General features: G+C 41.2%; 1 protein-coding gene across 3 annotated transcripts in view; it reads left to right on the plus strand.

The window, feature by feature from the left end:
* The window catches only part of LOC134863565 (carbohydrate sulfotransferase 8-like), a 210,024-nt gene that overhangs the window by 113,948 nt on the left and 68,805 nt on the right, over positions 1–27,271 (plus strand). Inside the window, exon 2 of one of the 3 annotated variants that reach the window (XR_010165678.1) lies at positions 23,062–23,392. The exons of the other annotated variants lie outside the window; for them this stretch is intronic. The gene's annotated coding sequence lies outside the window, so the exon portion shown is untranslated. Of the gene's footprint in view, positions 1–23,061; positions 23,393–27,271 lie in introns of those variants that run through there. 3 annotated transcript variants of the gene reach the window in all.

Here is a 27,271-nt window from a genome sequence, read left to right on the forward strand (position 1 = left end):
AGGGGTCAAGAGGTTCATGACTGGAGGGATGAAAGGATGAGGGGTGGGAGTATGGAGGGATGTAGAGATGAAGGCGTTGGTGGTTGGAGGGATGAAAGGATAAAGAGGTCAATGGATGGAGGGATGGAGTGGAGGAGGATGAAGGGATGAGGGAATGAGGAGAGGCAATTGATGTAGGGACAAAGGAGTTAAGGGGTCAGGAGGTCTATGTCTGGAGGGATGAAGGAATGAGGGGAGGTTATTGATTTCAAGGGGTCAATGGTTGGAGGGATGAAGGGGATGTGGGTGAAGCGGAAAGGATGAGGGGTAGGAGAAATAAAGGGATGAAGGGATGAGGAGCAATGAAGTGATTTAGGGGTGATTGGCTCAATGGATAGAGATTATGAGGGATGGGAGGTATGAAGGGATCTAGTGATAAAGGGATTAAGGGGTAAGTTAACTAATTACCTTTACGTAGTTGAAAACACGGTGTCGGACCTTTTGCATACTACAGGCGGACAGAGTGTGTCTGTGCCTCAGTTGAACCTTTAAACAGCAACAGCGAGGGAGAGTTTTCATCCGTTAATGAATTTCCATTAGTGCTCAGTACAGAATCAATCTGGAAATGATTACTGTACTTATATTAGCGGCAAAGTATGAGTGTAATGTCTACCTGCTGAAAACTGAGTACCCTGTCCTTAAATCTCTTCTGCGTCTGGCAAAAATCATTATCAGTCGGTCCAGTTATTAAGTTGCAGGTAGTAATCATAAACCAATTTATATTTTAATGAGCATGACATTAGATGGAAGTGTTGAATGGGCCGTGCTCAATGATGCTAAGCAGAGGCAGGGAGGGAAGTTTGAGTCCTATTAAAAGAAGTAGAAAAACCAGCTGACTATGATTTGTGGTAATTGGCAAGGCGTTCCGCTTGAGAGTGCACACACATCCCATTCAGTCACACTGTGTGGCTTTGATTCAAAAAAGCAGCAAAAAGCATAATTATTTTTATTGCTTTTCCCCGCACAAAGTGAGTTCAATCGATCCAAACTGGATGGCTCCGGTCCCTCACGAGATATGACATTCAGTAATATAACACCTAATTATTTCTGCTGACTGATCCCGGGCCTGGCAGCATTCACATAATGAGACGCTCCTCTGGCCTTCCCGCTTGAATTGGGAGGCGTCACTGCAGTTACTCTGAATTGGTTGAACTGATAAAAAAAAGTTACGATTCCCCGGAAACAATTCAACCAAAAGCACAGAAAGACCAGCAAAACATGACTTTGTTCACGCTGCTATACCTCAGGAGATGGAAGCGAAAGATGGAATCACAGTGTCACACAGGGTCCATGATAAAAAGCAAAAGCTAATATAATTACTTTCTACCGGTTTAACAAAAGACATATAACGTGTTTTTTCAAAGCTCCTGCTCTTTGTGAGGCCTCCCACACAACGACTGGCCCGATACGACAGGTTCTCAGGGCTGCGTCAGCATCTGGAATATTAAACCTTCTTGATAAAGGATGTACAATAATAGAGCTTCATCAAAGGAGTATTGTGAGGTAAAGTGAAAGTCTGATGTTTAAGTGAAAGAAGCAATACCACACTTCACTGCAGGCGTGTTCTGTGTGCTGCATTCACCAGGCGAAAAAGCAGGCACAGAAAGTACTTGAAGTCTCAAAAGTAACAGCTCTAGCTGAGTGCTAATAATACTTATTTGAGGATAACTGCAACTGATCTTTGTTAAGCATTTCATTGTCTGTCTGGTTAAGATGGAGATCATTTCAACTGTGTATCACAATGACTTATAAGATGCCTATGTGTTCGGTTGGGTCATTTAAACTCTTGATCTGCAGTTCAACCGTTCTGTGAAATATATTAGGTAAAATGTAAAGTACAAGCTCTGAATTGTACTGGATAGAAGTAGAAAGTGGCATCAAGTGTTAATTATTAAACAAACTACAAGTACCTCAAAAATGTATCTAGGTTCTATGCTGGAGTAAAATTGAACACAATGGATATATACCAGGAAGAAAGGAACCCAAGAGGCTTATAAAGTACATTTTAGATCAGGCTCATCCCACATAAGCTTGTTTTAAATACTAAAATGACTAAATGTATAGTATTTTCTGTCACCTAAGAGTGTCCAGACTACTACTTGCATTCATACGCTGTTCCAAAGTCATTCTAAGTAAAACAAACTGAAGGAAACGAATCATGTTCCTCTGCTTTATTCAACAGACCACAGCACAATCTACAATTCTGTCTACGCTTGATTATGGTGTGTATATTCATGCTCCTCCTCACACCGTAAAGCCTCTAGACTCTGTATATCACATAGTGCTTCTTCACAGGTGATGTATTTGTCACTCTACAGCATCTTAAACAGAAGAGAAAAGACCAGCGTGCTTTTTTTAATTTATACGGCTCTACTGCAAATACTGCCTAACTACCTCTGGTTTTACCTAAGTACGATATTTAAAATGTGAGATCACAGGACATTTTACACTAGCTGTATTCTTGTTCGAACCACATTTGGAAATAGTGGTTTTAAATACCTAGCAGCACATACATGGTCCTGCTTCCACGTGAAGAGTATGCACAATTCAACTGAAATAATTGCAACTACACTTGATGTATGTTTGCAAAATCTCTGTCCATCTTTGTCTCATTTGCATGTGTTTGTATTTTATCTACTACACCAGAAAGTTAGACCCTTATCTCAAAAAGAACACCAGTTTTTTTAAGGGATCAAACAACCAGTGCAGAATAATAGTAAAAATATTGTTATTATTATTTAATCACTGCTGAATAAGGAGTCGGTGACCCTAGATAATTCCCATAGCTGAACTAAAAGACACACTTTTCACAGCAGATTATTTCAACATGCCAGAAGCAGGAAAAGCACATGCGTGATTAATAGCATGTTGGTGGCTCTCTGGGTCTTACACTGATCAGAGCCACTGACACTGATCTGAAACACCTGTGTTAGGCACGATAAGACAATCAGACAGGAAGGAAACTAAAGACAGGAAGTAAACTAGACAAGACAGGAAATGAACAAGACAAGACAGGAAGTGACAAAACAAGACACATTTCAAAGTAAAACAGTAAACTAAAAATACTGAAACTGAGATCCTGACAGTGAGACTGGGCAAGAACTCATTACGGACGATTACTGGAACTCAGAATCCTATCGATCCAATCAGCGAACAGGGGGAGGGGTTGAGAGCGATTACGTCGAAGTTGGTGCCGAGTTTCAATTGTAGTCTAGGCTGTAGTTCAGCAATGGCGACGGAGGAAGAGACGCTACCAGCTATCCGCTCGGTCGTTTCAACTCTTGAAGGAATTCTTCCTGTTTTTGAAATAATCGTTTCGAGTAATGAATTGTCCCCTGAATCCTTAGGTTACACTGACAGCATCGACAGCCATTTTGACAGCCACGCTCTTAGTTTACTACTGTGAAAGCGGAAGTAGGAAGCGTCAGGTCAGAGCCTGCCCTTCGGTGAATAACATACGTCATTACCAAACGTTAGTGATTGGCTAAGGGAACTCCAATGATTTTAAACTTCAGACAAGTTTCCACCCATTACAGTAATCCAAATCCAATGACGCTGTTCCAGACTGTATGCCGGAGAGAATCGAAGTCAAACGGGCTGGTATTACCAGGCTACCTCTTCTCTGCCTCTACTTGTTATTTCTGAAACCACTTTGAACATGGGAAGGCATTCAAACTGCACTAAACGATACACAGCATGTTGTTCCACAGGGAGGATATTGTCTCTAATTTACTCCTGAACCTCTGAGCAAAAGGTGTCTGTGCCACAAACAGGCACTTAAGCACATTGACGTAATTACATGCTATGCTGAACAGCACTGGAGGCAGTAATGTGAATAAACCCCGGCAACAAAAAATATAATTGTGTCAATATTTTGGGAACAGAATGATGGTTTCAGAGATCTGGGGTATCAAGGGGAAGCCTGGTTAAATGTGAACAAACCCATAACTAGTCAGCTTTGTGTTGTTGAAATGAATTATACAGAAACCTCAAGCATGTGAACTCTTGTGTAATTATAGAGCACGATCCGTCTATTAAACCTGAATACATAACTATAGACTATTATGCTAATTCCCTCTCCTCTCAACATTTACAATTTGATGGACACCTTTATTCAAAATGCCACGCGGAGACATCACAAAATGCTATTAGGCCGTGTGGAAACGCATTTCAATTTGGTCGTCCGCGCTGTGATCGACAGCTTATCTGAAACGCTCTGAATATCAGTCGTGCTGCTGCAGCTCAAAGCAAACATTAATAAGTATTTGCAGAAGGTATTTCTGAGCTGGCTCTGCTCTGTTTGTATAAGACAGGGAATCCATTACTACTATGCTCATAACTATCGGATTAAATGTACAAGGCAAACCCCCGTTAATTAGGGTTTATTATTGAAGATTAATGTGCTTTGTCTCATTACCAATTAGAGATATAATGATATTGGCTAACAATTTTAGGCGTCGCATGTTTACAGTGTGAAAGCCTGGTCGGTCAACATCAGCCCTTTACTCATGCACGCTGTAAGGTATGTCTAATTAGAATATGTCCTCGCAAAATATAATATTATTATTCTTTATCAGCAATAAATTTATTAAACTTAGTAAAAATACATTTCAGAAATGCATTAAAGATGCATCCTAATATGTTTTCAGGGGTGTTCCCTTTCCTGTAGGGTGTTCTTTAGGTTTTAGTGCATGTAAATGTTCGGCAAAGGCTACAATTTGTCCTTCATTAGACTCCTTTGTTTACTTCTGGCACACAGTGACATCAATATGTAACACTCGCGCCTGTATTGGCTAGCGCTTCAACACATTGAACGTGATAGGCTAAGGGGCGGGACATCTCTAAGGGGTGGACCAATCACAAATACAAATAAACCATCGGAGCAGACTGGGCTCTGGTTTCAGAGAAATGTATAAAGTATATTTCACCTGAACTGCAACGCTCTGCTTTGATGTTAACGTCTGTAAACCGGAATCACAGAACGAACACTCACAAACCGTGTTGTAATGCTCTGTTCTTTTACACGGGGATAACAGTGGGAACACGATGTTGATAATCAAATACAACAGGTTATTAACGGCAGCTCTAATGAGCACCAGCACCCCAGGTACTTCCTCTGCGGTGTTACTTTAACAGACTCAGACGGTGCCCGAAAACCTCTCTTCATATAGTTTCCACCCTTCAGCTTTGCCTCTTGACAGCCTCACAAAGAATTTGAAGTGATAGTTGTGTTTGAAAGATACTAATTGAATAAGTTAATTATAGAAACCACCACTGCCATCTGCATAATGTTCCCGGGCAGGATATGTATGTCTAAAAGGTTTTAATGGTGCAGCCACCGCCGTGGATTTTCATAATTTAAACAAGCCGGGCCGTATGAAACGTAGATTAATTGCCAAGGTGAAGACTTAATTTGATAAAAAAATAATTTCCCTAATGTTTTATTTAACACCGCTGTATAATTAATTAAATCACCAGCCATTTATTATGAAGCAGCAACATAGGCTGTCGGGACTAAATGGGATAATGACATGAAAGAAATAACACAATGTCCTGGATTGAACAGATAGGATTCAGTCTTCTGTGTTTTCACCTCTGCTGCACCGCCGACAAATTCGACAGACTTCTCAATCGTTGATACTTTCTCTCGCGTCATCAGATAATCCCAACGCCTTCACACTGTTCCCACATTGATTTTGTTCGATGTTGCCTTCGGCGAGGCCTCGAAGCCATGCTCAGAAGTCAGGCTAGAGGAAGCCAGGGGCCAAGGGCAGCCTTCACTGAGGCCCCGGGGCCGATGGCTGTGGGCGAGAGCATAAAAAAAAAGAAGGCCACAGGGTTGGGTCTTTGCATTAGTTAGCCCAGGAAGGAGGTGAGATATTGCTTTTAGGGGGGAAGTCTGCAGAGATTGTCTTGAATAGGCCCCGGAGATTTCTCTGTTTCATCATCAGGGAGGTTGAGTTTCTCCTCGCCTTCCTCAGCGTCCAGCTGCCTGACACCGAGAGCCGACTGTGTGTCCTGGGTACACCGTTTCTAATGCATTTCTCTTGTTTCTCTTTCTCCACTTTCGTGTGGACGCATTTGAGCACACACACACACACACACACACACACACACACACACACACACACACACACACACAGACACACAGACACACACAGCAAGAGGCACATACATTCATGCTAAAACACTCCTCCACACCCGCACACACACATCTACAAGTGCAGACTGAGGAATGCAGCAGTACACATGCTACGCCTTTGCAGTTTCATGATAAAATGATGATTATGTTTGTTTACTTTGCAAAACAATTAACCTCTAGGCTGTGCATTAATTTGGAGTATTCATTGCCTTGAGGCTTAAAGGAATAATTGTCATGGTGTGACATTTGTTTTTCAGTAGAGAGTTTGAGAATGATACCACTCTCATATGTGTCCGTTATCGACAAGGATACAAAGCCAGTTAGCTTAGCGTAGCCTAGCTTAGATTAACTGAGGGCAAAGACTGGAAACAAGGGGAAGGTGTTAGACTGGCTTTTTTCAAACGTAAAATATCTGCTTACCAGCCCCTCTAAAGCTTGGTTATATAATGCGAGAGGTTCTGGTAGAGGGATTCTTAAGCTATGCAAGCTGTTTCCCCCTGTTTCAAGTCTTTGCGCTAAGCTAAGCTAACTGACCACTGCATACGTAATCCAATCTAATTATCTTGATCTCAGTAAGAAAACAAAAGATGAATGTGCAACTTCACTCCTCCTGTCATCCATTTTGCTTTTCTCCTTTATTAACAAAGCAAATATAAAGTCATTTCCAGCATTAAAACCCTTAATGTTCCTCTGGATCTTCCTGGTCAGTTTGCTAAATGTGTTTCCCACTGAGTAATTTGACAAAGAGATTGATGTGTGAAACTTGTGACTAACTTCGTTTCCTCTTTGTTCCTCTTTCCCATCCATCGTCCTGTGCGGCCGTTCAATCATCTCTTCCTGCTGACGCCTGACAGGTAAGCACCATCCCTATTCCTACTGACACTTTCAGCTGAAACAATATTGGAGCTTCAAAAGCAGTTTGCAGCCAACAGTTTGCCTCATCAAGCCAAAGCGGATCAATTCAATGTCTCCTACAAAAACATCCCCTGAAAACATTACAGAACTATGTTTGCTCATACAGTTCATACAGTATTCTTAAGGAGTCTCACATTGTTTCGTCCAATAGTTGCAAGTATTAGTGATAGTCTTCCTCACACAAGAGCTTTACCATTTGAATGCCTGTAGGCAGTTGTCGTTGGCAGACTTCAAAAACAGCAATAAGCTAAAACTTGATTTCAAAAGAAACATAAAGCAGATTTCGGATGAGTTCCACAAGGTCGCTTGTTCACAGAGAAAGTGCATAATAGATATGCAAAGTACATCCCTATGCACAGTGCAGCAAAGGAGAAAACATTTCGGCAGAGCTTGCATAGTTGCATTTGTTTGAAGATATCAAGGCTATTGTTTTTCCCCTAGAGGAATTTGGCTTGCTGGAGGAGGACATTTTTCATGAATTGTTTTCTATTTTGAGGTGATTGCAGAAGCCGTGTTATGAATGTGTTTATGAGCAGCACCATAAAAGTAACCTTTTGTTGTTGATAAGATTTAAAGAAAGTTTAGAAACTGTCGATCGGGGGTTCCTCGTATGAAAACTGAAGGATCGATTGCTTTGTATTATGACATAATTGGGCTTTTCAGAGAGTAATCGGATCCACTTTTTTCTTAGAAACCAGCATGCTGTAGTCAATACCTGGACTCACTTACGTTATCGGTGCAATGCTCTTTTGAAGATAAGCGTAAAGGGGTGAAATCTGTGAGAGCCGTGCGATAAGGAAGCCAAATATTGACTGTCTTAACCACACCATCAGAGAGCAGCTTGAGCTGAGACCTCCTGACCACTGCTTCAAAACTCGGCTATAAAAAATGTATTTGCTCTACATTGGCTTTCTGAACACATCCAAAGTGTAAAAGCCTTATTTATTTTTTAAAAGACAACTCAAGGCAGAGGATTTAAATGCCGCATGTTTCCATTATTTAGATACAACCAATCCTTATGCTACTCTGAGTGAGCATTATAATACTATATTGTACTGACCTATAGCACACATCATTCCTAGCATTGACATTTAATAATAGAAAGCATGGCACCAGTGTTTCGATTTAACCAATCCTTATGTCACTCTGGGAGAACATCTGTAGAAACCGGGGCTGGATATTGGTGCATAAGGGGGTTGTGGGATTTGAAAAATATTGCTACGTGCCCACATGATGCCTCAGAGGGGCTAAAGACCAATTTCTTGAACCTCACCATCTCAAGACACCGACACCAATACTCATCATATTGTACAGACCTAACTCACATCATTCCACCCAATAAGTCTCATGAACACACTTGTTCGATTTGTTCAATGTGTCAGAAAACTGAACGTTATTGACATTTAAATGCATTGTACCAGTGTTTCGATTCAACCAATCCTCATGCCACTGAAAATCTGTAGAAACTGGGGCTGGATATTGGTCAAAAGGGGGCGTTGTGGGGAGTATAATGATCTGGTTGCCATGAATTTACCTACACTAATACTACACTTTATTGTACTGACCTTCATGACATCTCATTATCTCCCCAGCAGTCTTGTGAACAAACTGAGACAGAAAAGAGACCAATGATTTGCCGAATGTGACAGAAAACTGAACTTTATCGACATTTAAATGCCAGTGTTTCGATATAAGCAATCCTCATGCCAGGTTGGGTGTGCATCTGTAGAAACCTGGGCTGGATATTGGTGCAAAGGGAGGTTAGAGGTAGTAAAATTGTCGCTAGGTGGTGAAGTCTGCTTCTCTTATCACAGATGTGGCATTAATTTGGACACATGAGGGCTAAATGCTTATTTCTGAAAGCCTGAAACCATTTTTTTTAAGACACCAACTATACCAATCCTACTATATTTTACTGACCTGGCTCACATCATTACATGTAATCTTCCCGCCATCAATCTCTTCAACAAAGTAGGACTGAGCTGAGAAACTGAGCTTTAAACGCTAGGAAGCATGTTAGCAGTATTTCGATATAAGCAATCCTTCTGCCACTTTGGGTGAACTTTATTGTAGATCACACTCACATCATTACCACCAATAAGTCTCATGAACAAAGTCAGCTTTCTGTTTGCTGAATGTGTCAGAAAACTGAACTTTATAGACATTTAAATGCTAGTGAGAAGGCACACTCGGCTGTGAGGGTGTGATTTGTGTAGTGATACTTCGTGCTAAGACATGTTGTTCCAAACACAACAAAAGTAAAGCAGGTGCAGCAGGATATTCATCAGGGACAGACCGTCCTCCTCATATCTGTGTCCAGTCACCGTGGTGTTCCTAACCCCCTTAACCCTGTTCTCTGTGCTCCCGCCCACTGCTTGTTTGATGCATTCGTAGCTCTCTCTTTGATTTGTGCAAGGCAGCGACGTGACGCATCAGCTGCCAGCGTATTATCGGGATGACTGTGCCACATGAGAGGCGTCCGGCTTGTTTGTTGCCGCTGCACGGGAGCGACAGGCGGGCGGCGTTGTCCGCCTGCTTAGTTCCCATCTCACACTCCCAACTAGAGCAGTCCTCTCACATAAATTGAACCCCGTACCACGAGCATGTCGCTACGAAATGCGGCCACGCTGCCTCACAGTCTGCGGAGATTTAGCAGGGTCAGCTTCCCACGTCTCTGCCACAAAGCAAGACCTGAATACAATCGTGCTCTTACCACGCACTGCACATCATTGATGAATCAAAGTCATGCACAATGCTGCCATGCTGCATGTACCCGGCATCTACACATGCATCCATGTGTGGGTTGCGGATGTGGAAGTGAATGGAAGTACAGTGGCTCTTTGTGTCGAGGGATCGATGGCTGATGACAGAGCAGCGTCATCGCGAGGTTGAATGAAAGCTAATCTTTGAAATTGATTTTATGCATCCAATAGAGTTGGATGAGGGCAGTATTAAGCATTAAACTTAATGTGCCTCAGTATTGTTTTTTGCTATTAACAAGCTTTTTGTTATAGTTGCACTTGTTTTAAAGAGGGGTTGAATTTGCAGGCTGTAGCAAAGCATTAGGACATATGTTTCAGAGGACAGGTTGAAGGACTACACACAGACTAATGTGCAGCCTTTCTTAGTACACATCTATCTATACAGCGATAGACTGTATAAATAATGCACATATAGTCACTTTCCCCCTCCATTGGTATGTGGACAAAGAAGAAAACCCTGAGAATTTTTTTTAATACAAATTCTCTTTGATAGACTTAAAAAAAGGTTGATGCATATTTGATATTTAACAAACATGTGTAAAGAGAATTACTTGCATGCTTTGTTTCCTGTGAATTCCTTTCGGATTAGCCATTTTAATCCAGCACAATAATGGAAGTCTCCGCCAATAACAACCCATCATTATCAAGACTGAAGCTCGATTTCATGAAAATCTTTTTTAAATTTCAAATTCTGTAAATCAATGAGTGCAGTCTCCCTGTGGTTCATATTCTGAATAGCAGCAGGTAATGCACAATATCCTTTTAGAAAGAAAAAACACTTTTTGGATTTAGAAATCATTTTACATTGAACAAAACAGCAAAGAAATATCTCTTTTTTTTTAGCTCAAAACCTGATTTGACCACTTTTCTGTTTCATTTCAAAGATTCATTTCAACATAAAGCCAAATCAAAGTTCTGACTATGACCTCATAGAGCAGTTCAAGTCTAGCATAAATTGCCTCAATCTACCAGCCTATTCAAACCGTATCTGGATCTCAGGCCTCCAGTCGTTCTCTGAGAAAGTCGGTAAAAGCTGAAAAGTAGTCCTGTAAAGCCTTGTTCCATCGACAGCTCAGTGGATTATGAGTTTAGTGTCTGAAATATGTCACTCACGGGCGCTTGGCCTCTGATCTGTTCACCGTTCTGACAGTCGCACACAGAATCCCTGCTTTCCTTTGTTCTCAGTTTCTCTCAAGGTTGCCAAATGCAGTACAGGATTTACAGACGGATGCATCCGCCAACACATGTGATCCCTTACAGTTAAACTTCGGTGCTGACTTTGAAGTTGTGATACGAACAGCAGGAAGGACACTGATTGTTTTCCATCATTCAAACGGCCCATTGGCAGAGCCGATGTTTCTCCATCCTCATAATTATTTGTTTATAGCCTTGTGGCATTGATTATTTCTCACTCTCTGCCTCAGCGCTGTCCTCCTACAGTGATCAAACAGCTGGAAGATAGACAACCACACAGGCCTTATTCACCAGCCCACTGGCTCATCGTGATTATCCACAAACCCGAGTAAAGGCAGCATAAAACGGCCTGATTACCACCTGACCGTGGGCTGCTTCCACCCAATAGGAACGTTTCTGATGGAACTATTGGCTTTGAAGTCGCTGAAAACATCCCACGCTTTATCATGCTAACCAACCTCTTATTTTCTCCTTCCATCAAACATTTGTATTCTTGTAAATTGCTCTTTAATTGCGATTTCCAGACCTTTAGTCTCATTAAAGCGGGGAGTCAAGCTCCTTCCTGTTGCAAAATGTTATCTCTTTTCAATGACTTAGCACTTGAGCTCCTTAAAGATGTAATTAATGAGCTGTTTTCCCCCCTCAGCTTCAGTTAAACTGATAATGGTTTAAGTTTTTCCACAATGAGGGTCGTGGGCTTTGAGTTGTTGCCTTGAGCGGACTTGCCATGTAAGAAGTACAGTGAGTCTCGCATTGAGACTTTTTAAGATTCGCAGCTTCTGAAGGTTTCTGCTCGTTCTCACACGTGGTGATGGTCACTGTGTCACATCAAAGGCTCAAAGCTCTGAGGAGAGTAATCCAATCCTTCAGGACTACTGTACCAGAGGAGCAGATGAGGGCAGACCGACTGATTCTGAAACGCATCCCTACGTCTGCAAGCTAATCCTTTGAATTGATTTATATGCAACTAGCTGAAGTCCTGATGGAACAGCTGGACGAGGGCAGACAAAGCATTTTGTGAAGAGGGGATAACACAAATTGGCAAAGGTTCAAAGGACCCTCAGGTTCAAGGACTGGAGCTCACAGAACATAGTCACCTTGATGTCATCCATTAGTTTTCGGGCAACAGTGTCAGGATTGAGACGCAATGATTTGGACTCAAATGCACGACTTGACACATTCATTACATTTTAATTCATGTGGCTCAAAGTACGAAAAATTTGAAGTTCTTGGCTTGAAAAACGCTGGCTCAATTGTCATGGAACAAGACGAACTGGCACAGGACCAAGGGAGACATAGAAGGGGTTAATGGGAAACAGGTGGCAACAATCAATGACAGGGAAACACTCAATGGTAGGAAGTCAAGGGCTCCGAAACAAGATTGGAAGTACAAAATGAAACAGGAAGTGAAACAAACAGAAACCTGTTTTTTATTTTGATATGGTATGAAATCCCAAAAAGTGAGACTTTTTATCTGTCTGTGCTGCTAAAACATTCCCCTCCTATTTCTTGAGCCCTCTTAAGGTTTTATGTTGGCTCATATTTCGTGCATGATGTGCATAAAACCAGTCCGTCTTGTAAAATCAATACAACAACTTTTACGAGCGAGGACTGTGAATGACTTCTGGAACGTTTGAAATCCGACACAATGCTCTTTATTGGCTGCATTACATGATCAGACCCTATTGTGTGAAGCAAGCTGCCAGATGAAACCGAACAAGGCGACAGCTGTTCTGATGTTCAGACAGCTTGATACATGTAGGATTCAGAAACACACTCTCCGTGTTTTCTTCCTTTGTAATCATTGCTTTATTGAAAACCGCACATGGGGCCGGGCATTCAGGCAGTTGTTAATCACACTCAGTGGTCAACAAAAAAAAACCCCAAGCAGTGGATGTTGGTTTCTTCGTGTTTATGTGGATAAATGAGGTCTGAAAAAACTGACTGTTTTCTTTCTTAGCTTTTTCTTTGATTCCCAACATAAAAAAAAACCTCTTACCCAGGATATCTAGTCTCGCTTTGAACTTTAAGATCAGTGAAGCATCAGTTGTAGTGATAAAAAGAGGATGTTCTAATCTTTTGACAGCTGTTTGAGATGCGTATTACTTATTTTATACATATTCTGGACAAAAAAGAATCTGCTTTGTAGGAGGATTTTTGCCAGACTGCAAGATCTTTTAAACACCCAATATGTTGCTGAATTGTTGTTAGTTAGGTTCCTGCATTCAGTGAGTGTATAGTGCAATAAACATTGGCTCTTTTAATCAAATTTGCACATTTCTTTTTGCTTTGCTAGACATATGGGTACTTAAAAGTAAGTGTATGCCATATTTTAAAGTGGCCCTATTGTGCATTTTGGGATTTTTGTGTCGTATAAGTTTTAGTGCATGTAAATGGTCTGCTAAAATCTCGGTGTTCCCTCCACACACTCGCACTTCTATTGGCTAGCGCTCCAGCACATTGAACGTGATTGGCTAAGGAGCGGGACATCTCTAAGCGGTTGATAATCACAACTGAGCTTTTTGAACATTAAGAGAGACATAAAATACGAACTGAAATTGAGCAGAATATGTCCGCTTTGAAAAGGAAACAACATTAGAGCAAGCCATGTAGAAACACATATTGTGTTACCCATTACGCATGTATTTATTTTCAACTCAGTGCCTGATCACCTGCTACTGCTACAAAGTATTTAGTTCAATTTGCCATACATAAATTACATCAATCCATACATCTATTTCAACTTAAACTTCCATTTCCCGAGGAAAGCAGAAGCAAACCGACATTTTTTAAACCACATCCGTATCCAACATCATTTCACAAAGCTTGTCTAGAGATTTTTCCATCAGTAGGGAACAGTTCTGAGACTGGATTCGGCACAGCACAGCGTCAAGGTCACCCCGCTCCCTCCCTTTCTACCCCGTATCAAATGCCAGTTGACAAGAGAAAAACATGCCTACCTTCCCTCCTCAGACACTCAAAACCTCAGGAACCTTACAAGAGTTTAGATAGCTGCTGCTGCTTTCGGATGACGCAACGCTGAGCAAATACTTTGGCACCTTCAAACTTTTTTCCTTTCCCCTATAACATGTCTTTACCCTGCGTGTGAACTCCTGGACTTTATACATATTCACTACTCTCAGACCTGGTAATACTAATCAGAAATATTCATATGATTAATGAATTAAGACATTGGAATATTAATGGGATAGCTTTCAAACTGCAGGACAACGGTCTCACAGCTAATCACTTTATGGTTTGCTTAACATGAGTCGAAATTAATTACATGTGAACTCTATTTAACCCTTTTATGAAATGCAGCCCATCTCGTGCTTATCCTGCTATTCTCTTTAAATCAGGGGATGGTATTTGTATGGAGGACGGCAACAGTGACATTTCCAGGTGGCTTCACTGACTAAAAGGATTTTAAAAACGTATAAGAATCGGTCCAATTTATATGCAAACGAAACAGATGTATGGGCTGCGTACTTTGCCTGTAAATTCTCCAGATTTCTTACTTTCATTAACATTTATCAGATGCATAATCGTGACATTGATGGTTTATCTTTTCTATTAATCTCCCATCGTTTCCCCAAACCACACTGACTGCACGGTGCTGTATGCAGTGAGCTATTTCCAAACCACCAAAGCGCCGGAGAGCTGTAACGGGCGACTCTTTGCAACATTAACTATTTATTGGAATTCTGTGCTGCACCTTTTCCAAACCCCCCCAATGCCATCCATTATCCTTGAGGAAGAACAATGCATGGATGTGAACACTAAAACCAGGTAGAGGATGAATTTGAGTCCATTTTTCCAACCCGGCAATTCATTTGTCATCCTCGCAGCCTGAGGAACGTCTGCTACCTCCCAGCTCTCTGATTAAACAGGAGAGAATTAATAACAGGTGTCTGAGGAAGGGGTGGCTCTGCCTATTGAAAAAAAAAATAAAGGTTACTTGTGAAGAAAAGGCCAAGCAATAAGCAGTTAGAGCCCAGGAGCAGCAGGTACTTTTACCCAGAGTGTATTTGCCGTCGCCCTACCCGATAATTTAGGACTTTTCACTCGTGGAGAAATACATTATGGCTAAACAGAGCAACAGGAAATGTGTTAGAAACTTGAGAGAAAATAGGAGTTGTTTTATAAACCAATATGGCCCCTTGATACAGTCGCAGTGATGGATTCCTCACTGTAAATTACCACAAAGGAAAGGCACCAGTTTCATGTCTTTCAGAATAAATCTACATGATTTATGCCTGTCCGTAACATGCCCTTTAAATGTATCCGAGAAAGAAAACTCAAGGTGCGCGCTGGAAGGTAACAAATTCAGGAGAATCTTTGATTACCTCTAATGTGGTTACAGGTAATGGTGACCTGTCTCTAAGGAGCCAAGCCAGAGCTAAATTATATTTCAAATCCATTAAACTTTACCTCAGATCCATGATTCGCTTCCAGAAAGCAGCTACCCAGGGCAGCGGGTAATTGAATTTCAAACCTGAAGCCTGGAAGGAGATAGGCCCCTGAGCTGATCACCCCCCTCCTCCCCGAAGGAGGCTGAACACCGTTATGCATAGAGTCATGATTTATTTGTGCCTATCAATCTGTAATTTGCTCCTCTCTGCCACGGAGAGGAATAACCCCATTTGTTGAAACAACGCATCCGTGGAAAAGAATTAGATTGGTATGACCAACAGACATAAGCGGTTATTACATTTGGGCATCAAACCTGACTAGAGCTGCAGACGAAAAACTTTAATGGGACGGAGGGACATGCTTAATTAGAAGGACATGAAACTCTGAACAAGGCGCTGTTGTGCTAAGCTTTGAAACAGATCTGATTCATTTTCACTTTTTGCTACACAGGTTAGCATCACCAGGCCCTGAGGCTCTTCTCTTTATACTTTTTAAAATGTAGACTGCAGCTGCTTCGTCCTGCACCGCATTTTTAAACGACCTCAGATCAGATATTGGACGAGGTAATGAATCAAAAGCAGAGGTGATAAAAAAAAACACACCATATAAAACCGTTAGAGCGTTCTCAGTGGGTGTTGAAACAGGAACCCCTTTCTCATAAACAGCTTTAATTGAGCCCGGTGACAGAGCTGTAACCTTGATGTGTGTAATTGCTTACAGTGGGCTGAGCTCTCAGGGAGACTCCAGCTGCTAATAGGAGGATCATGCACTCAGGGAAAAGTATTGGCTCCTCTTTCTATTTGCTGTCATCACTGCTATTTCTAGACATCCCTCACTGCGGAGCCAAGACAGACGACACCAAACTCGATAGCGAATCAATCAGTAGACCAATTTACCAATTAGGCTCATTGTACTCTATAAATAAACACATCACAGTGATCCCATGCTCGGCCTCTCGAGATATCTCTTCTTCCAGTCGGAGAGTTAGGGCACACGGGCAAACACGTCACATTGATCAGTGGCCTCCGTTACACTGCTGCTTTGTTTGGCAGGGAAATCATATCCTCGTGATGCAAACAGACTAAATGTAACTCAGCAGTACCGCTGCACCACAGATTCAAATTATTGATATTATGCATCACAGTCACAGCTGCTATAAAGGAAGTGGATGAAGTCACTGTGAGGACAGCCAGGATATGGAAGACGTTTTGAAACCTGATGTTTGGCATGTTGTAGCTATGTTTATTGATGGCATGTAATATTATTTTGAACACCTGGTGGCGGCGATTAGACGCACAGGGGGGTATTAATTGGGGCAAAGGTGACAGGAAAGAGAGCTACTCAGGCAGCAGCTGATGCTTCTAGCTATGGAGACAGCAGATCTACAGTCAACAGAGCGTTAGCCAAACAACGCAGGCAGACAACTGCATCAGTCGACCTGAAATCATCCCTTTATGTCTGTGTACGATCACTCTATCAACCCTCTTGTGGAATAATTGCAACTGGAAAATAGGACATTATGCAAAAGCTGTTACAGCCAATCATGTGTTTTTTTTAGAAGTCAATTAGTGGAGAAAAACTAGTAAAACATATATATTTATAGGGGTAATAAATGGTACAATTAGCTTAGATGAAATATAAGTTTGGTAAAAATATCTCAATCACAAAAAATGTGTTGTTGCAACATGTCAATCACAAGTTAGCCCCACCCTAAAGCCTCTATTGTTTTACCGTCTATTTAACCTTAAGAAGGTCCATAGGTAATAAATAAACCTCATTCTGTATAAAAAAGGACCATAAATAAATACGACCATAAAGCAATTTTTCATAGACTTCCGGGCAATCTGACCTCTTTAGGCAATGAGTGATGTCTCCCCCTGCTGGCTATTAACAATCATGCAGATTTAAACCTCTTCTGACCCGGAGCATGATGCTTGATCACAGAAAATTCACCTGTTTTTGCAATAACTACAACATGCATGGTCTGTGATTAATGAGTGCTTAACCTGTGCCTATACAAAACAATCAGAAATGCAACGACTCCCCAGGGTTCATTTCTTTTTTATCAGTTTCCTTTTAGCACATTACAACCTCATACAGAAATATCCCATCCTTAACTAAGCCCAGTTTATTCAGGTGGCATCTAAAACGCTAGGAAATACCAGAGTTAACATTTCAAGACGTACTGTATAATTTATAGCGGAGAGGCAGGCTTTGTAATAATACAACAGCTCTTGGCATCATCACCTCCGCTGGCAGGCCGTCTCCTGCTCTCAGCCTCAACGCTGGAGCTGCCACTGCTGCTGCTGCTGCTGCTGCTGCTGTTGCACAGCAAGCCAGAACTCCAGCATGCTCTGCCCACCTGTCACCATGCAGAGAAAAACATTTCATTCACACACAGAGGATACATGTGACTAGCTCTCACTGAGAAATGCAAGCCTTTACAATGGCTGTCAAATCAGTGGGTTTTCAGGTAGAATATGGCTTTATCAGGAAAAACGCACCTGAGCATACAGTGGAAGTCAGAGCCATGACGACTTCGGTTAGCAAGTAGAGCAACTCTTACAGGGATCATGGTGGAGATGCAGAAACACACTGACATGCATTGTCAAATGTGATGTGGTACTCAAGTATTGTACTTTAAGGGATAGCCCGGCAAAAATGTATCCCAGGGTCTTTTTTTATGCATGAAAACGGATCAACTAAGCCCTCCACAGAGTTTTTTTCATTCATCAACCAGTATAGAGCTAGCCCAAATGGCTTACAGTGCATTCGATCGGGGCAGTGCGCAGAACGCTTCCAAAACGAAATAGCACCAAACCTCTGCAGTAGCATGACTAGGGTCCCTGCATATAAAACGGAGCACCAACAATAACGTAGTTTGCAAACCCGAAGTTTATTAAAAGGAACTGTTTTACAAGACTCACCAACGGCCCCCCAGTCCAGCTCCTCTCCTAGGAAAGTCCACACAAGTCGATTATCGAATGCAATGCAAAAGGAAGGAGCCCATTGAAGATTTGTTCCAAAAAAACACGTATACCTTTTTGTTTGGTTATACTTCATTTGAAAATAGTTTTGCCTGTGACTTACATGCAACTCCTTTCATTTCCGTGTCAACACTAGATATGAATTTCCATAGAATTATACATTCCTAAACATTCCTCCTTGAACTGAACTCCGGTGCACTCGATAATCGACTTGTGCAGACTTTCCTTGGAGAGGAGCTGGAATGGGGGGCAGTTGGTGAGTCTTGTAAAACAGTTCCTTTTAATAAACTTCGGGTTTGCAAACTACGCTCTTGTTGGTGCTCCGTTTTATGTGTGGGGACCCTAGTCATGCTACTGCAGAGGTTTGGTGCTATTTCGAGCAATGTTAGTAGTTTAAAAAATGCCATTTTGGAAGCGGTCTGCGCACTGCCCCCATCAAATGCACTGTAAGCCATTTGGGCTATTAGCGTTGCTCCGGGCAAGCTCTATACTGGTTGATGAACGAACAAAACTCTCTGGAGGGCTTATTTGATCAGTTTTCATGCAGAAACCCTGGGGTAAATTTTCCCCAGGACTATCCCTTAAGGACAGATTTGAGGTGATTTGTACTTGTAACCTTTAGAGTACTTTTGTGTTATGCTACTCCATTACCAAATATTGTACTGTTACTCTGCAGAATGTAGCTTTAGTTACTTCACAGATTCAGACTATTATAAAATACATTTAATTACATATTCAGATTCAGATATGTGTAATGAAGTACATTAAGTGAAGTGTTGTTCTAACTGTAAGCTAATATTTTACTTTTTTCTCCACTGCATTTATTTGACAGTCAAGCTAAAAAAACAACTAATAAATCAACATTGACGTACAACACGTGGTTAATTCTTCCAGTACTTTTTTACAAAGCATTTACAATTAGCTCCACTTTTACACACATTCATGAATAAATACTCCATTTATTTCATATATTTGATTCTAAAGTGGGCCATTCCTCATATCGAGTACTTTAAGTTGTTGCATTTAAATATATTTTGATTCCAATAGTTAAGATTTTGAATGCAGGATTTTTATACTTTAGCTAAAGTAAAAGATATGAGTGCATCTTCCACCTCTCTTCATAAAACGGAAAGGACTGCAGAATAGGTGAATTAAATACTCAAATGCAAAGTATAACAAGCTGTTGAACTCCTCAAACAAAGTGCGCCACGGTGAGCTCGGAGAGTTTCTGTGAGTCTCTCCACGCCAGTGTTGCTTCAGCCGACGACCTCCCAGAACCTGAGTGCATTCCCAGAATAGAAAAAGCAATGGTTATTGACTCCGCACTACGCCCAAGTGGGCTTTATGATTTAGTGCAGTGAGCCGTCAACTCTCAGAGCAATGTGCGGCAAACAAAAAAAACATTTTATCAATATTCCATCAGAAGGAGCCCTTTGCCTGTTAATATAGTGCCCAGACGCATCTTAGCACCCCCGAAGATCGTGCATCCAGGCAGCCGCTCTGTTAACACACTGCAGCCTGCAACTCATGGGACAGGGCCGAATTAAATGGAACGCCACTGGCCATGTCACCGTATTGACAACCATGGGATTTCCTTTTTTTTTTTTGGATGCATTGTTTATCTCAGACGCCAATAGCTCTCTGATGTTCATGCACAGGACCCATAGAGATGCAGGGAAGAAGAATGTGATTATTACAAAATGTACTCTCTTTTAAAACCCTTTTGATACCTGAACAAGATCGATAAAAACAATTTGAACAGATATTGTAAGTATATTATTACGATAGTGTAATATAAATATCATTGTCATCATTGCTTATATCGTGTGCAATATTGACTTGAAATGAGGTATCTGCCACTTCATATCTCTGCACTATTCAACACTGCTCCTGTTCAGTTTCTTACATTGATTATTTGACCATCTTAGTGTGTTGCAGTTTTATAATTTGCTCTTTTTACCGCACTGTTAGTGTACACTTTTATTATTATGCTGCTGTGTTGTATCTTTGTAACTCTGGCACAACAATTTCCTTCGGGATAAATAAAGACCTTTCTTATCTTATCGTTCCTTTTATTGGGAATTCTTGAGAAATTATCTTTTAAGCTTGGCTAATGGCTACACTCTTTCCTCAAACCAACAAGCAAAAGCTCTAAACCAAACCGGTTTCCTTAAAAACCTAAAATGCTATGATTTAAAATGGAATCCCTTCAAGGTTTCCCTTTTCTGATTGGCTGTTATCATCCTGAAGTAGCATTGATTATCTTAATTAATATCATTGCAACATGTATTTGTGTTTTATGGACAGAAATCTATTGTTCACACAAAAATAATGAATATCCCGAGTTCCTCAATGAGATTACTGTTGGTTAAACGTAGAGACACACTTCTTTTCATACATTGCATATTGTCTGATAAGAGCTCATTCGTTTTCAAGAGCTTCCCACTTAACACTTAGTGCCAAATATGAGGGCTGTTGTGGGAGTAAAGGTAGGGGAAATATGGAAATGAAAGCACTGTACTGGTGTGAGAAACCCTTTGTGTTACGCTGTAGTGAGACCTGTAGTAAAGTTGATTGTTTTAAGAGAGCACTTTAGCCCAGATGTTTGAGTCTACATTATTCATGTCAGTCATTTAGCTCGTACCCAGGGTGACATGAAATGGGTGTGTCGAGTTAAGTGAGTTTACTTTTTAAATGTGCCCCCCTTGCAAGCATCTAATAGGCCAGAGTGCGATGTTGAAAAGTAAATTGTTTAGGCGGGGGATGGAGTTTGTTCTGTTCTGGAGCTGGCTGCAGAAAAGTCATATGTGGAGAAAAGGGACAATGGGATGCCTGTAGGATAGAGAATGGAGTTAAAATGGAGAGAAAATGAGATGCAAAGTGTTTCAGGTCAAGGCCAGGACACCAATTCTCTTACTGAAGTGGGACATGTTCACTGATTTATTGAGTGACTTTATTTTGAAAGACAAGTTGGTGTGACAGTGTTGACCTTGTTTAGCAGCAGCAGGTCAGAGTGAGGGCGGACGTATAGGACGGAACACAACAGCTCCGTAATGACCGAGAAAGATCACTGGAAAACAAGTGAGGGAAATTAACAATACATGAATGACTTCCGTAGCTCTGCCTCTGTCATCAAGACCTACGGTGCAGTCATTCAAACGCACATGAATATGAATTAAGGATGGGATAATAGAGAGTGATTGTGAAATGAACCCTGACACTGGAGCCCGCGTATTACATGCCAACCGACTAAATATATCAATGATTTGACACAACATACTGATTTAATTGATTTACAAATTAGGGTATTGCCTCTGAAAAGAATAGTCCTTTCTAATGCAACTGATCAGGGTTTTCTGTAACTGTCTTAGTCTGTTAACTTTTTATTTTCCATTTACCTTTAGTCACTGTCAGAGCCCATACTGTGTTCCCTTTAGTGTTTACTTCCTGCCTGTCTTATTGTGCTGTTCCCTTTAGTGTTTACTTCCTGTCTACTTCTGCTGTTCCCTTTAGTGTTTACTTCCTGTCTGTCTTCTTCTGCTTAGTTCACTTTAGTGTTTACTTCCTGTCTGTCTTTTTCTGCTGTTCCCTCTGGTGTTTAATTCTGTCTGTCTTCTGCAGCTGTTCCCTTTAGTGTTTACTTCCTGTCTGTCTTCTTCTGCTGTTCCCTCTGGTGTTTAATTTCTGTCTGTCTTCTTCTGCTGTTCCCTTTAGTGTTTACTTCCTGTCTTTCTTCTTCTGCTGTTCCCTTTAGTGTTTACTTCCTCACTGTCTTCTTCTGCTGTTCCCTTTAGTGTTTACTTCCTGTCTGTCTTCTGCAGCTGTTCCCTTTAGTGTTTACTTCCTCACTGTCTTCTTCTGCTGTTCCCTTTAGTGTTTACTTCCTGACTGTCTTCTTCTGCTGTTCCCTTTAGTGTTTACTTCCTGTCTGTCTTCTTCTGCTGTTCCCTCTGGTGTTTAATTTCTGTCTGTCTTCTTCTGCTGTTCCCTTTAGTGTTTACTTCCTGTCTGTCTTCTTCTGCTGTTCCCTTTAGTGTTTACTTCCTGACTGTCTTCTTCTGCTGTTCCCCTTAGTGTTTACTTCCTGACTGTCTTCTTCTGCTGTTCCCTTTAGTGTTTACTTCCTGACTGTCTTCTTCTGCTGTTCCCTTTAGTGTTTACTTCCTGACTGTCTTCTTCTGCTGTTCCCTTTAGTGTTTACTTCCTGTCTGTCTTCTTCTGCTGTTCCCTTAGTGTTTACTTCCTGTCTGTCTTCTTCTGCTGTTCCCCTTTGTGTTTACTTCCTGACTGTCTTCTTCTGCTGTTCCCTTTAGTGTTTACTTCCTGACTGTCTTCTTCTGCTGTTCCCTTTAGTGTTTACTTCCTGACTGTCTTCTTCTGCTGTTCCCTTTAGTGTTTACTTCCTGTCTGTCTTCTTCTGCTGTTCCCTTCAGTGTTTACTTCCTGGCTGTCTTCTTCTGCTGTTCCCTTCAGTGTTTACTTCCTGGCTGTCTTCTTCTGCTGTTCCCTTTAGTGTTTATGTTTATTTGTTTTGTTACTGAATATCTCTGATGGCTAGCACTCTCTTTTAAACTCTTTCCTTCTCTTTATTTCTTGTTTTTGTTCTCAGATAAAGTATTCAACTAAGCTGTGGAAGAAATAATGATGACAACCAACCTTTCTAGCAACACAGCTCTGTGTTTACCCGAGACCAATTTGCCTCTCAAAAAATGGAAACTCTTTTGAAAATATGGTCTAATTACTCCACTCAACGATTCTATTCCAAAATACTTTTGGAGAAAATGAGAGTCATTTTATGTGACACTTATTGGTTTTGAGATTTTGGTGATAAGGTCTCTTAATAATACCACCAGTTTCAATTTTAACCGGACATTTTCCAGACTAAAATAATATTTGCAAGATAAATTCCGTCTTTTCAAAACAATTAACCATGTCTTTAATATCAGCTTCCCGAATTAAACTTATTAAAACATCTTTCAGTCAGTAACAATCTCTCCTAGTATGTTATCTATCTTGGTATGACACATAATTGCTCCATCAGCACGGAGGGTGGATGCTGGATTCAATAAAATGACTTTAAATCATAATCTATGCAATAAGTGTGATCATACGATGCGTGTTAAGACTATAGTTTGTGCTGCAAGTTTCCCTATAAAACTGAATGACCACAGATTTGAATTAAAAGCACACTCTCTGTAAAAACTTTAAGCTTCACTAGGAGATTTATTGCAGCGCTTTTGCATTGATTTATATTTCACAGGTGTTGCATTGAGTGTGACCCCCCCCCCCCCCCCTCTATAGCCTTAAGTAATTTGTTCATTGTGCCAGGACCTTAGCTTCCAGATTGAAGCCGTGGACTGAAATGAGAAAATTTGATAAGACCGCCACTCCTTCCCTTTGCTCCAGCCAGTCTGAAACTTACTGCAAATTACTGTCCTGCTCTCTCACAATGATTATTCTATTCTATTCTTCAGAAAGCCAAAAATAGTGAGCATGCACGGTGAGTTTAATCTCTTATTGACGATTGATTTCAGCGTGTACCTCACCAGAATACAGTGCAATTTTGCAGTGTTTTAGTGCTGTATCTCAATGTCAAAACACAGTATGCATCCTGGGTTTTTTTTCCCCCTTCTGCCATATTTCCTGGGACAAATTGTACTGCACGCTTCGATTGTGGAGCCCACAGGGAGGGGGGTTTCTGGGGTGAAATCAGCAAGGCAGCGCTCTGTGAAGGGACACAGCAATGCGAGTGCCACTTGTGCTGTGGATTATGATATTCATCATATGGCAGCCGGCCATTTAACATGGTGTGGTAATCCAAACAGCCCTCTGTGATAAGTAGATGGTGCCGCAGATGATTGCAGCCCTGAGGAGAGGCGAGTTGAGCTGCTGAACCGGAGCCCAGCGGAGAAGAGGGCCACGGGCTGCGATGAGCACTCTTCACAGCCATCAGGGAAATAGATGGCTCTTGACTCAGAGTGGAAATCAGTGAATCCGTGCCTTACAATCACAGTAATTCACCACTAAACCCTTTGACTGGGATCCTTTTTATGATAAATGCAGCCTATAATAAGCAGCCTATTCTGAAACAGTGTGTGACATGTGTGACTGTTGTGTTTGATACACATTGCAGTAAAATGCATTGACTATTTAGTTTAAATGCTTAGTTTTGGATCTGGATTTGGGGATAATGGTGGAAAAAGGATTGCTGAGATTTGACTTGAATGAGCAAATCTGGAAGGCAAAAATAGTTCCCTGTGACAGAAGAGTATTTGCATTCAAAGGCTTTATTTTTTATTTGAAAAATGGCAGCAATTGGTAGTTTTTAAAACCATGTTACAGATAAGGGTATGTCATTCATGGATTTGCTGCTAAACCGACAACAAGGGATTTTGCTGCAATTAGTCTATATCCCACAAAATGTACTTCCATGTAATTCTGAGCCTGAGAGTCAAAAGAGTCCAAGAAAAGGTTGACATGTTTCTCGTCTCTTCCATGCTTTACGCCATTTGCGTTGTTATTTTAACCCAAACGCTGAATAATTTGTCACATAACTTCACTAGCCATGCCTAAACCAGACAGAGTTGTTACTGAAAAAGAAAGAAAAGACTTTTAAGAGCATAAAAACATGTGTTGCTAGAAGACGCATGAAAGACGAGGAACAGCTTTTTCTTAGAAATCATGTAGAGGGCCCTGTTGAACTGTCTGACCTTGTGTTGCACATATTTGATGGAATAAGGGACGGACAGTTATCATTTATTGCACATAACTCCAAGAATTATTCCAATTGAATTCATGTGATGGCAAAAACTGTTCTTTAAAGGCAGTAGCTGAAGGGTATTAAATAACTCTGTTGTTAACTGTGGGCACAGGGACATTTTTTACTCTCAATGTCAGCTGAAACCGGGGTTGCATATGTCACGGCCCACAGGAAGCTTTACCGAAAGCCAGCTGTGAGCTCAGGTTGAACACAGACATTTTGGACAGCAACCACTTCATAATTCTCTCCTGGAAAAATATATAAAATCATCCAAAGTGTGAATAGGTGACCCCAGCAGAATGCAGAGGAGGCAGTGGGATGTGCTAAACTTGCCGACACAACACATTATATGGTCCTTCAGCCCTGGCACATTGGCAAATGAGGGATTTGATGGGGGAGCACTGGAGCAGTGGCTTGAGTGGCAGAATGCTCCTAAAGCCCCAGCTAGTCCTAATGAGGCAGCTTGATGTAGCAACCAGGTCCACTGGGCGCAGGAAGGACCAGATGTCGCTCGTACACTCACTCTTTACTTCCAGCACAGCCTGCATTCACCGTGCAGCCCATCTGCTGCTATCAAGCTCAGTCAATATTTAGCCACTGGGAAAAGGACAGACACGCTGCACCTGGATCATTGCAGTGCCTCTGGTTAAATTGGATTTATTTTTATTTTTAAGCCTAACTACGTAAAAATAAACAACTCCTGTCCAGGTCACACTCTGTCACCCCTTGGACTCGACCTCCTGATGTTTCAGATACTTCTTTTCAGCTCCCTTAACAGTGTGTACTAATGAGGGAGAAAGATAACACTTTCGGTGCTAGATGGCACAGTTGAATAAGCCTCACAGCGCATGTTGCATGACTCAGCAGTGAATCATGGGTCGCCAAGACGCCGCTGAGAAGAAACTGACATCCAATATGCCAATTTTTGCCTCAAGATGAGACATTAACAAAGAAGGAGGAAAATAAGAATCAATTTCCTGCAGCGAAAACGGTGGAATATCTCTCTCTGTCTGTTATACTGTACACTCATTGTGAGAAGTGGCCGTTATATAATTTAGCTCAAGGCGTCGTGATCTGCAATTGTGTTAGCAAGGCTGTCAGTGAGGAGAGTGAAGTGCTGAAGTTTAGCTAGAGGTGCTAATGTGTACCAGTCAGAGGCTTCCCAAACTTAGGAGCTGGAAAGAAAATCAATTATAGTGTAGTGATGCTTGTATTGCAAATATTTCAATAATATGTACTTCATTTTATTCAAAAATGCACGTGATACATTCATGCAAACGAGTGTCTGTTTGGGGTTATGCGGTCTAAAGAAGTCCCTTTATAAGTTACATATCTATAAAGTTTTGCATTTAAACGAGTGATGCTTATTGAAACATGTACTGTAAAACTGATATCCCACACATAGGTTGTATACTGTAGGTAGTGGACTTTACCCATTTGTTTTGAAGTCCTCATTTTGACTTTAGGCCAGCTCCATTATGGTTTTTTTTGTGAGACAGGAAGGTGGAAATAAGTACATTTGAACATTGATTCAGTGACCAAACATTTTTCGATAAACTTTGATGAACTGAGAAGACATTGTGAAAGATTTAGAGATCTAAGACAAAAGCGTGGACAACACCCAAACAACAACCTGGTAGCAACCTGTCAATCACACGATGGCCCCTCCCTAAAGCACACACTGCTTTATCATCTGGTTTTCTGTAAATGGGACAAACAAAAGGGGCTTCATGCTGTACCAAACAACATTTTAAATCAGCAATACAGACCATAATTTGATCAGGAAAATATGTATTGAGAAAAAAAGGGTAATTTCTCATAGACTTCTATTCAATCTGACCTTCTTTTGCAACCAGTGGAGTCGCCACCTGCAGGCCACTGAAAGGAATGCAGGTGTAACACACGTTGGCTTCACTTATCAGACCCCAGGTTGCACCTTGATCCCAGCATGCATTTGTAAACACGCAGGAGTGAATCACTATGTCCTATTGTCTCCAGTTAAGAGCAACAGTAGGATCCTATAATAAGGAGGCCCAGCTGTGGCAATTAATTTTTGATC

This window comes from Eleginops maclovinus, chromosome 4 (genome assembly GCF_036324505.1).
Source record: "Eleginops maclovinus isolate JMC-PN-2008 ecotype Puerto Natales chromosome 4, JC_Emac_rtc_rv5, whole genome shotgun sequence".
Classification (NCBI taxonomy): Eukaryota; Metazoa; Chordata; class Actinopteri; order Perciformes; family Eleginopidae; genus Eleginops; species Eleginops maclovinus.